Consider the following 13,151-nt stretch of genomic DNA (forward strand, 5'->3'; position numbering starts at 1 on the left):
CATAGGGTGACAATGCATTTGCCAACTGTTTGCCTGTCAGGTGAGCTTATATGTGCCACCCTATTTGGATGGAGTGCTAGGTGCTTTATTTTGCTGCTTGGGGAAGCTCATGTTGATGGCAATGGGTCAGAAGTACCAGTACCTCAAGCTGTTGTGAACAATGGTGTACAGACAACTCCCATTAAAAAAAGGCAAGAAATACAACTCCCATATTAGCATTCACAGCTCCAAACACTGACCAGGCAATGCACTCAAATTTTAAAAAGACAGTTAGACAAAATGTTAATGACTATTAAGGATGTTGTAAGATAAAGACACCGTGGGCTGGATTTTATAGTTTCTGGCAGGGTAAGAGAGGCAGAATGGGAGGTATACAGTCCCACTTTCCCACCCCTGCCATTTCAGCACATCAAATCAAGCATCAGCCGGCCAATTAGTGGCCAGCCAGTGGAAACGCCAGCCAATTAGTGCTGTGAAGGGAGGCTGTGCATCCAATTGGGTGTCTAGGGCATTTCGTCCGGCAGGAGAGGGGTTAGGCCACCAAATTGAAGGTCCCCTTCCCTCTCTCTCTCTCCTTAATTATTATGTCAGCCTATAAAAACTAAACAAATAAAGTCCACTAACAGCCAAACGCTACCACCTTCAGCAGCACTCGCTGCTGCTACATGCAGTCACGGTCCCGTTTGCCAGCCATTTCATCCGACCTTGGGCCGTCTCCTTTTACCTGGCATAAATCACTTCCAATGCTTTTCCCAAATGGAGTGGGCAATGTAGTTAGCTTTTTAACAAGCTTCAATAGCTTTTTTTTTCCCCAAAATAGCAAGCGGGCTTACAATTTCAACCTTTCATATCGGAGACTGACAGGATGGTATCAGAATGGCGACTTGATGACATCACGCCATATTTTACCCAAGCACAGGCGTTGAGGGTGGGAGGGGAGCCGGGCCTGCCTGATTTGCGATTGTAAGATCTGGCCCCATGTATACTTCTAGTGACAACCTTTAGCCATCCATCCTTGATGACAGCCTTCCTGACCTGGTTCCCAAAGCCAGTTCGTGCAGTATTGATACAGGACAGAGACCAGCTCATCACTGCATCCTCTACATCCAGGAAAGGATCAATTGAGGCAAACCATCAAGGAGCAGGAGTAGACCATTCAGCACCTCGAGCCTGCTCCACCACCTAATAAGATCATGGCTGATCTGACAGTAGCCTGAAATCTGCATCCCACCTACCACCGATAACCTATCAGCCCCTTGCTTACCAAGAATCTATCCACCTCAGCCTTAAAAATATTCAAAGACTCTGCTTCCACCACCTTTTCAGGAAGAGTTCCAAAGACTCGTGACCCTCTGAGTGGAAAAAAAATTGCCTCATCTTTGTTTTAAATGGGAAAGCCCTTATTTTTAAATACAGTGAGCCCTAGTACGAGATTTTCCCACAAGAGAAAACAAAATCGCCACATAGACCTTGTCAAGACCCCTCAGGATCTTGTCTGTTTCAATCAAGTTGCCTGTTACTCTTCTAAACTCCAGCGGATACAAACCTAGTCTGTCCAACCTTTCCTCATAAGACAACCCACCCATTCCAGGTATTAGCACAAAAGCAAAATACTGCGGATGCCGTAAATCTGAAACAAAAACAGAAAATGCTGGAAAAACTCAAGCAGGTCCGACAGCATCTGTGGAGAGAGAAACAGAGTTGACGTTTCAAGTCCGTATCGGACAATTGGACAACATGCACATTTTCCCACATTATACTCCATCTGCCAGATCTTTGCCCACTCACTTAAACTATCTATATCTGTTTGTAGCCTCCTTATGTCCACGTCACAACTTACTTTCCTACCTATTTTTGTGTCATCAGCAAATTTGGCAACCTTCCCATCCATCCCTTCATCCAAGTCATTTATATAAATTGTAAACAGTTGAGGTCCCAGCACTGATCCCTGTGGCATGCCACTCGTTACATCTTGCCAACCTAAAAAAGACCCAATTATGCCTACTCACTGCTTCCTGTTAGCTAGCCAATCTTCTATCCATGCCAGTATGTTACACACTATATCATGAGCTTTTATTTTCCGTAATAACCTTTGATGTGGCCCTTTATCTAATGCCTTCTGGAAATCTAAGTGCAGTACATCCATTGATTCTTTAAGCACGGCACATTGCTTTTTATTTTATTTTTTGAAAAGGGACACCCTAAAACATTTACCACTTTGAATACAAGATGTGAACTTACATTAAGTGGTTAAGAATGAATTAGCCACACATCCAACACACATTCTTGTTCAGGAGCGTAGTCAAGGGTGACCAAGGCAGCTCTCAACTCCAACTGGCTGCATGAATATATCTGCTGGCTTCAAAAATAAATCTTAATTCCATTCCCAGGAGCAGTCAAAATCTGCAGCCCCATTGTGTTCGCTGGAGAAGCACAGAGGGCTAAGGATTCAAAATGATAGCTCTCCATTAGGAGAGTTTACTTTTAAAAGCTATTCATATTTATGTTTGTACAGCAGACTGGAGGACGCGAGGAGAGAGTGTTCTTTGGGTTTGAGGGGGGAGAGTTCTTTGCACAAAAGATTATTTTGTAATCTTTCGCCTTTAATGCTCCATTCATTTCTTCTTAAAAAATCACTGGTTCCCTTTTCACATTATCAACAAGCTAACTTATAATGTTCTCACCCTCACATATGATAAGTAATCTTCAAATGACGTGAACACTTTCTTGAACACCTCTATTCAATCCACAAGCATGACCCTGAGTTTCATGTTGTTTGCTATTTTAGTTCTCAGTCCCACTGCAACATATCTTTCTTTGGCTCCTTACATTATTTCAATGAAGCTCAAAGAACTGTTCCTCATATTCCAAGTCAGTACTTTGCAGCCATCTGCGACCCTAGCCAAGCTGTTCCAGTGCAGCTACAACACTGGCATCTACCCGGCTATGTGGAAAATTGCCCAGGTATGTCCTGTACACAACAAGCAGGACAAATCCAACCCGGCCAATTACCGCCCCATCAGTCTACTCTCGATCATCAGTAAAGTAATGGAAGGGGTCTTTAACAGTGCTATCAAGCTGCACTTGCTTAGCAATAACCTGTTCACTGATGCCCAGTTTGGGTTCCACCAGGGCCACCCAGCTCCTGACCTCATTACAGCCTTGGTTCAAATATGGACAAAAGAGCTGAACTCCCAAGGTGAGGTGAGAGTGACTGTCCTTGACATCAAGGCTGCATTTGACCTAGTGTGGCATCAAGTAGCCCTAGCAAAACTGCAGTCAATGGGAATCAGGGGGAAAACTCTCCACTGTTTGGAGTCATACTTAACACAAAGGAAGATGGTTGTGGTTGTTGGAGGTCAGTCATCTCAGCGCCACGATATCACTGCAGAAGTTCCTCAGGGCAGTGTCCTTGGCCCAACCATCTTCAGCTGCTTCATTAATGCCCTTCTGTCATAAGGTCAGAAGTGGGGATATTCACTGATGATTGCATAATGTTCAGCACCATTCGTGACTCCTCAGATACTGAAGCAGTCCATGTCCAAATGCAGTAAGATCTAGACAATATCCAGGCTTGGGCTGACAGGTGGCAAGTAACATTCACGCCACACAAGTGCCAGGCAATGACAATCTCCAACAAGAGAGAATCTAACCATCGCCCTCTTGGCGTTCAATGGCATTACCATCACTGAATCCCCCACTATCAACATCCTCGGGGTTGCCATTGACCAGAAACTGAACTGGACTAGCCATATAAATACTGTGGCTACAAGAGCAGGTCAGAGACTAGGAGCCCTTCAATGAGTAACTCACCCCCTGACTCCCCAAAGCCTGCCCACAAGGCACAAACCAGGAGTGTGATGGAATACTCTCCACTTGCCTCGATGGGTGCAACTCCCACAACACTCAAGAAGCTTGACATTGTCCAGGATGGTGATGCACTGCAGGAATTCACCAAGGCTCCTTAGACAGCACCTTCCAATCCCACGATCACTACCATCTAGAAGGGCAACTGCAGCAGATAGATGGGAACATCACCAGCTGGGAATTCTCCTCCAAGCCACTCACCATCCTGACTTGGAAATATATCGCTGTTCCTTCACTATCGCTGGGTCAAAATCCTGGAACTCCCTCCCTAACAGGAACTGTGGGTGTACCGACACCACATGGACTGCAGCAGTTCAAGAAGGCAGCTCAACACCACCTTCTCAAGGGCGACTAGGAATGGGCAATATATACTGGCCCAGCCAGCGAAGCCCACATCCCGTGAATGAATTTTTTTAAAAAATCGAACCTCAAGTTCAATGATTTCAGATCATAATCACTGCTCCCATTCTTTTTGGGCAGATGGTATTGGTAATGGTTCTGCTGTTGCCATTTGCCTCTAGACACACCTTTCGTTCCTTTACTTGCCCGGTATCACCCACTTTTGCCTGGCATCATCACTTCTGTCGTTTAATCATTCCTTTCTCCCACCCGATCAAAGACCACCGCCCCCAACGTTTTTTCTTGGCTGCATTTAGTTACATTGCATAGGCAGAGGGCGCGCAGGATGTGAAACCCATTCGCCAGTTTGTGTACTGGAATTGATTAATCACTAATAATGATCAAATCTGCCATCTGATTGCTGCATGATCAGCTCTAAATTTACTTTCCACCTGGAGCTGATTAAAAAACACTGGTATTTGTGTCGAGGGGAAAAAGGACAGGGAACTAGGATTGAACAGGTAGACCAGTAATGGATAATAGAATGGTTTGGATCCTACCAGACTGACTCCCTCCAAAAGATACTCAATGATTCTCATGATCCTGTTCGACAGAGTAGACATAGAGAGGTTGTTTCCATCTACAGGCAAGACCAGATCTAGGGACTATACAGCTGTTACAGAAGTTGGCCTCTCAGCTGGCTCACTTTAAGAGCTACTCAGTGAGTCCCACTCCCCTGTCTTTTACCTGTAGCCCTGCAATTTTTAAAAATCTTCAGATCGCTATCCAGTTCCCCTTTGAAAGCCACAATTGAATCTGCCTCCACCACACTCATGCAGTGCATTCCAGATCCCAGCCACTGCATTAAAAAGTTTTTCCTCATGTTGCCATTAATACTTTTGTCGTTCACCTTATATCAAAATCCTCTGGTTCTTGACCTTTCTGTCAATGGGAACTGTTTCTCCCTATCTACTCTGTTGAGACCCCTCATAATTTTGAACACTTCTATCAAATCTGCCCTCAACTTTGTATTCTCCAGAGAACACAGACCCAGCTTCTCCAATCTATCCACGTAAGTGAAGTCTCTCATCCCTGGAATCATTCTCCTAAATCTTTCCTGCATCCTCTCCAACGCCTTCACATCCTTCCTATTGTGTGGGCCCAGAATTAGATACAATGTGGATGGTGGCGGTGTTACCCACTAATTGGGGAACCAATGGGAACCCTGATTTGCTTCCATGGGGGAGGCCTGACAAAATTAAGTGCCTGACCGGCCAGCGACAGTCCTTCGCCAGCATTTAGGACTCTGGGAGCCGGAATCCTGCCAAGAGCTGCCGGCCAATCAAAGGCTGGCAGCTCTCAACTGTTGGCAGTGCCACTGGGAGTGGTGGCTGCTGCTGGTAAAGCTCCAAGGACTTCACCAGGGATCATTACTGGATTCCTGGACACAGGTGAGTGGGGCGGGTTGGGGGAAATCAACAGCGGGTGGTGAGGGGGAGCGGTGGGAATGACTTTCAGCGGTCACCCTCTTCCTGGTGTCTGGTCTCTTGATTGGGCACCGGGGCATTGGAGAGCTGAGCAACTCCCATTTAATATATGAACCACCATTAAATTCTGGTGGGTTCAGGGATAATTGGTGTGGCTCATTAATGAGTCTAACTGACATTCCACCATAAGCAGGTGAGTTGTGTGCATCAACCCCTTCCTATTTCCAAATTAATTATTGGAGGTTTCCCTACCGCTGACGAACTAACACTGTGATGTTCAGAGTGTGGCTACCACATTTTGCACTGTGACAGCCTGGATTAAAATCCACCCAGTGTTCCAGTTGAGGCCAAACCAGTGGGTTTTTTTTAAAAAAAGGTTCACCAAAACTTTCTTACTTTTGTACTCTTATGCCTCAATTAATAAAACCAGAATCACCTACGCCTTATATAATAATGAGATAGTCATTAGTAAATCCAGTAGGGAACTCGGGCAAAACTACTTTACCTAGATCAAGTGGTTAAAATATGGATCACACAAGGAGCAGCTGAGGGTAACGGAAGAGATACGCCAGGTAGACATTAGGGAGAAAGGAATAGATGGTATGTTGATGGGGTTTAGTGAGAAGAGGGTTGTGTGGAACATGAACACTGGTATGGACCAGTTAGTCCAAATGGCCCATTTCTGTGCTGTAACAACTTTGTTTATTCTTATGTGAAAATGTACAAATTTACAAAAACACTTAACAATAGAAAACTCAACACACAAGTTCAGGAACACACTGCTACATACACAACCTGTTAAAATCCATACCTAACATGGTATGCGCCACAGTTAGTTTTTAACAGGAGTTTCTTGCAATAGTAATGAAGGCAACCATATCTATATTACCTTAGCCTATCTGCTTGTAAAAACTTATCACAATCATCAGAAGGCACACAGAAACAGTCTGAGGTAAACTTGTTTCCACTTCCAATAACCTCACAAACAGCTGACCCACATTGCAAATAACTTGCAATTAAGTAGAGAATAGATGCACCTGCCTTTTAAAGAAACACTGCACACACCATCATTTGCTTTGCTAGGGCTGCAAACAGAAGCAATCATGTGCAGATCCCTTTTAAGGGATAGTTAGTGATGATCTGAAACACTTGATTGCTCTTTCCCTTATAATTAATAATGGGAAGCAAGGAAATGGCAGAGACCTTGAACAGGTATTTTTATCTATCCTTACACTAGAAGACACAAAAGCATCCCAAGGATAGTAGCAAAGCAGGGGTCAAAAGGGAGGGAGGAACTTAAAGCAATCATGATCACCAGTGGAAAAAGTACTGACAATTTCACTGGAGCTGATGACCTGTATCCTAACTTAAAAGAAGTTGCTACAGAGATAGTGAATGTATTGGTTGTAATCTTCCAAACTTTTCCCTGGATCAGGAAAGATCCCAGTGGAGTAGAAAACTACAAATGTAACATCACTATTCAAGAAGAGGGAGTCACTCACCATTCTGACTTGGAAATATATCGCCGTTCTTTCACTGTTGATGGGTCAATATCCTGGAACTCCCTCCCTAACAGCACTGTGGGTGTACCTACACCACATGGACTGCAGCGGTTCAAGAAGGCTTCTCAAGGGCAACTAGGATGGGCAATAAATGCTGGCCCAGCCAGCGAAGCCCACATCCCGTGAATGAATAACAAAAAAAAAGCAGGAAACTATAGGTGAGTTAGTCTAATGCCTGTCATTGAGAAAATGCTAGAATCCATTATTAAGGAGGTAATAGCAGAACATTTAGAAAATCCTAATACACTCAGGCAGAGTCAGCATGGTTTTATAAAATGAAAATGTTGTTTAACATATTTATTAGAATTCCTTGAGGATGTAACAAGCAGGGTGAATAAAGGGGAGCCAGTATACATACATATTTGAATTTCTAAAAAAGATTCAATAAGGTGCAAAATAAAAGGTTACTGCACAAGATAAGAGCTCATGGTGTTGAAGGTGATATATTAGCATGGATAGAGGATTGGCTAGCTAACAGGCAACAGAGTTGGGATAAATGGATCATTTTCAGATTGGCAAATATATTAATGACTTGGATGAAGGGACCAACTGTACTGTAGCCAAATTTGGTGATGATACAAAGTTAGGTAGGAGCAAGTTGTGAGGAGGATACAAAGAGTCTGCAAAGGAATATGGATATGTTAACTGAGTAGGCTAAAATCTGGCAGATGGAATATAATGTGGGAAAATGTGAGGTTGTTCACTTTGGCAGGAAGAATAGAAATGTAAAATATTATTTAAATGGTGAGAGATGGCAGAATGCTGCAGTACAGAGAGAATTGGGTGTCATGGTCTCTGGGAAATTATGCCTGACAAATTTATTAGAATTCTTTGAGGAGGTAACAAGCATGATATGTAAAGGGAAACCAGTGGATGTAATATATTTGGATTTCCAAAAGGCGTTCAATAAGGTACCACACATAAGGCTTAATATATTATCTTATTGAATAAGATAACAGCCCATGGTGTTGGGAGTAGTATACTAGCATGGATGGAGGATTGGCTAACTAATAGAAGACAGGGAGTTGGGATAAGGGTGGGATTTTCAGGGTGGCAACTTGTAACTAGTGGAGTGCCACAGGGATCAGTGCTGGGGCCACAATTATTTACAATATATATTAATGACTTGGATGAGGGAAGTGAATGTACTATCGCCAAGTTTGCGGATGACACAAAAATAGGTGGGAAGGCAAGTGGTGAGGATGACACAAAGAGTCTACAGAGAGATATAGGCAGGTTAAGTGAGCAGGCAAAAGCTTGGCAGACAGAATATAATGTGGGAAAATGTGAGATTGTTCACTTTGGCAGGAAGAATAGAGGAGCTGAATATTATTTAAATGGAGAAAGACTGCAGAAAGCTGCAGCACAGAGGGATTTGGTGCATGAATCCCAAAAAGCTAACATATAAGTTCAGCAGGTAATAGGGAAGGTAAATGGAATGTTGGCCTTTATTTCAAAGGGAATGGAGTATAAAAATAAGGAAGACTTGCTAAAACTATACAAGGCACGAGTTAGACCACACCTAGAACACTGTGAACAGATTTGGTCCCCTTTTGCAAGGAAAGATATACTGGCATTGGAGGCAGTCCAGAGAAGGTTCACTCGGTTGATCTCAGGTATGGAGGGATTTTCTTATGAGGAGAAGTTGAGTAGGTTGGGCCTGTCCTCATTGGAGTTTAGAAGAATGAGAGGCGACCTTATTGAAACATATAAGATTCTTAGGGGACTTGACAGGGTAGATGCTGAGAGATTGTTTCCCCTTGTGGGAGAGTGTAGGACCAGAGGGCATAATCTCAGAGTAAGGAGGCACCCATTTAAGACAGCGATGAGGAGGAATTTCTTCTCTCAGAGGGTAGTGAATCTGTGGAATTCTTTACCGCAGAGGGCTGTAGAGGCTAGGCCATTAAGTATATTCAAGGCTGAGATAGACAAATTTTTAATCAGTAAGGGAATCAAGGGCTATGAGGAAAAGGCGGGAAAGTGGAGTTGAGGATTATCAGATCAGCCATGATCTCATTGAATGGTGGAGCAGACTCAATGGGCCAAATGGCCTACTTCTGCTCCTACGTCTTATGGTCTTGTACATGAATCACAAAGCATTAGCATGCAGGTACAGCAGATAAATAGGAAGACAAAATGGAATGTTATTGTAAGGAGGCTAGAATATAAAAGCAGGGAAATCTTGCTACACCTGTACAAGGCATTGGTTTGACCACACATGGAGCACTGTGTATGGTGCTGGTCTCCTTTGTTAAGGAGGGATATACTCGCATTGGAAGCAGTACAGAGAAGCTTCACAAGGCTGAGTCCTGGGATGAAGGGGTTGTCTTATGAAGAAAGGTTGGGCTTATACTCGTTGAAGTTTAGAAAAATGAGACATGATCTTATTGAAATATGTAAGATTCTGAGGGGGCCTAACAGGGTAGATGCTGAGAGGATGTTTCCTCTCGTGGGGGAATCTAGAACTAGATGGGCACAGTTTAAACGTAAGGGGTCTCACATTTAAGATGGAAACGAGAAGGAATTTCTTCTCTCAGATGGTCGTTAGTCTTTGGAATTCTTTTCCCCAGAGGAGGAGGAGGAGGCTGGATCATTGAATATATCCAAGGCTGAGTTAAACTGATTTTTGACTGACAAGGGCATTAAAGGTTATGGGGGACGGGCAGGAAAATGGAGTGAAGGCCACAATCAATCAGATCAGCCATGATCTTATTGAATGGCAGAGCTCAATGGGCAGAATGGCCTACTCTTGCTCCCATTTCTTATGATCTTATGAGGCCTTGGTGTGAAATAATTATAGAAATTATTTGTGGTGGAATAATCTGGCAAAAGGTTTAGTATCAATATGGAGTGCCTGATTAGGTAAATGAAATAAACACTAAGGTAAAAGTCTCTTAAAGAAGATGGGGTATGTCTCCTTCCATGTCACCTCCACCCCACTTAATTCTTTAGAATCTTAAAACAAAAGCAGAATACTGAAGATGGTGGAAATCTGAAACGAAAATAGAAAGTGCTAGAAATATTCAGCGGGTCTGGCAGCATCTGTGGAGAGAGAAAAACAAGAGTTAACGTTTCAGGCTGGTGACCAGCTCATCAAGCTCTCGCAAAATGTCATCGACTGGAAACATTAACTCTGTTTCTCTCTCCAAGTTGCTTCCTGACCTACTGAATGTTTCCTGCATTTTCTGGGTGTTTTTTTTTAATCTTTAGAAAACTAACTTACTTGAACACATGGAAAATTTTATTTGTTTAGTCTCGGGTGCAATGTTGTTTTGATGGTTTAATATTCTCTACTGCTCCATTTTTCATCAACTTGCACTTAAATAGCACCTTTCACACAGAGGAATTCCCCAGGGCAGCTCACAAGGGGCGGGGGAAGAACAGTGGGAAAGGGAAACCGAAGGAGGAGTTGTCAGAAGCATTAGCGAAGGGGGGTAAAAAGACCATCATAGGGGCAGAACTCGAGGAGGCTTTTGAAGCTGGTGAGGGATATAGCAAGGCAGAGAGGCGGTTTAAGATGAGAGTTCCATTCTCATGACCAACCCTAACTGTGCTAATTATTTGGAATATTTTTCTCATTTTTACAACCAGTGTCAATCCACCAGCTACAGGGTCAAACTTCCTTGACTCTGCCCCAAAAATGTGCCTCGGCCCTCAATGTCTTCCCGTCAATATTAAAATATTTCTATTTTCACTCTAAAACTCAGTCTTCAATGAACCTGCCAACTCACTGGCAATTTGTGGATAGTTCCCTGCTGTGTATCCCCGCCCAAGAGAAACTGTAGATCCAAACTATTCAAAACTTACTTTTCAAAAAAAATACTCGAAAGAGAGAAGGCTGACTTTGGGCTGGATTCAAACTCTGGATACAGGAGTGAAAGGGAACTGCACCACACAGTCTACAGTCGAATTCAGTTATGGAACTTAACAAATGCACAGCAATGAAAGAAATAGTTTGCAATTATACAGTGTGTTTTATTATCTCATCGTATCCAGTGAAGTACTTTTAAAAGGTAGAGAAGGAAAACACAGCAGCCAATGTGCGCACAGCAAGATCCCACAAGCAGCAATTAGATAAATGACCAAGTAACAAAAGGAAAATACTGTGGTTGCTTGAAATCTGAAGTAAAAATAAGAAATGCTCAGAGAGAAACAGAGTTAACGTTTCAGGTCTGTTCTGATGAAAGGTCTCAGATCTGAAACGTTAACTCAGTTTCTCTCTCCACAGATGCTGCCAGACCCGCTGAGTCTTTCCAGCATTTTCTGTTTTCATGATAACCTACCACTTAATCTATTTTGATGGTATTGGCTGAGGGATGTATGCTAGTTAGAACACCAGGAGAACACTGGAAAGTGTCTCCAGGAATCTTTAAAATCCACCTGACAGAGCATAGGAATTTGGAGGAGTAGGCCATTCGGCCCCTCGAGCCTGCTCCACCATTCAATAAGACCGTGGCTGATCTGATTGTGGCCTTAAGGCCACTTTCCTGCCTGCCTCCGATAACATTTGATTCCCTTGTCAGTCAAGAATCGATCTACCTCAGCCTCAGGAATATTCAATGACCCTGCCTCTACTGCTCTCTGGGAAGAGAGTTTTTCCTCATCTCTGTCTTAAGTAAAAAGACCTCTTATTTTTAAATCTCTCCCACAAGGGGAAACATCCCTTCAGTATCCACTTTGTCAAGTCCCCTCAGGATCTTATATGTTTTAATAAGATCACCTCTCATTCTTCTAAATTCCAAAGGATATAGGCCCAACCCATCTAACCTTTCCTCATAAGATAACCCCCTCATCCCAGGAATCAGTCAATTGAACCTTCTCTGAACTGTTTCTAATATAATTATGACCTTTCATATATAAGGAGACCAAAACTGTACACGGTACGCCAGGTGTGATCTCACTAACGCCCTGTACAACTCTATCAAAACATCTCTACTTTTATATTCTATTCCCCTTGCAAAAAACACCAACATCCCACTTACCTGCCTAATCACTTGCTGTACCTGTGATTCATATACCAGAACGCATACAGACATGCTAATTAGGAGGAGGAGGCCACTCGGCCCCTTGAGCCTGCTCCACCATTCAATGAGATCATGGCTGATCTGAATGTAACCTCAACTCCACATTCCCGCCTACCCCCAGTAACCTTTAATCTCCTTACTTATCAAGAATCTATATACCTCTGTATTAAAAATATTCAAAGAATCTGCTTCTACTGTCTTTTGAGAAACAGAGTTCCAAAGACTCGTGACCCTCTGACAAAAAAAAACCACCTCATCTCTATCTTAAATGGGCGACCCCTTATTTTTAAACAGTGACCCCCTAGTTCTAGATTCTCCCACGAGAGGAAACATCCTCTCCACATCCACCCTGTCAGGATCTTAAAGGTTTCAGTCATGTTGCCTCTTGCTCTTCTAAACTCCAGTGGATACAAGCCTAACCTGTCCAACCTTTCCTCATACAACACCCCTCCCTTTCCAGGTATTAGTCTAGTGAACATTCTCTGAACTGCTTCCAACACATTTACATCCTTCCTTAAATAAAGAGACCAATACACACAACTCCAGATTTGGTTTCACCAATGGCCTGCAAAACTGAAGCATAAGCTCCCTACTTTTGTATTCAATTCCTGTCGTAAAAAGCGATAACTTTCTATTAGCTTTCCTAATTACTTGCTGTAGGGCAGAGAGGCTTCGGTGTTATGTCTATCTGAAAGATGGCAAGTCCTACAGTGCAGTGCTCCCTCAGTGCTGCACTGGGAGTGTCAGCTTAGATTATGGGCTCAAGTCTCTGGAGTGGGGCTTGGTCCCACAACCTTCCGGCTCAGAGGCCAAGAACTGGGCCACCCTGACAGCTGTATCACACAACCCAGAATCCACTGCAAATAAAAACA

Source organism: Cetorhinus maximus, chromosome 6 (assembly GCF_964194155.1).
Source record: "Cetorhinus maximus chromosome 6, sCetMax3.hap1.1, whole genome shotgun sequence".
NCBI classification, from domain to species: Eukaryota; Metazoa; Chordata; class Chondrichthyes; order Lamniformes; family Cetorhinidae; genus Cetorhinus; species Cetorhinus maximus.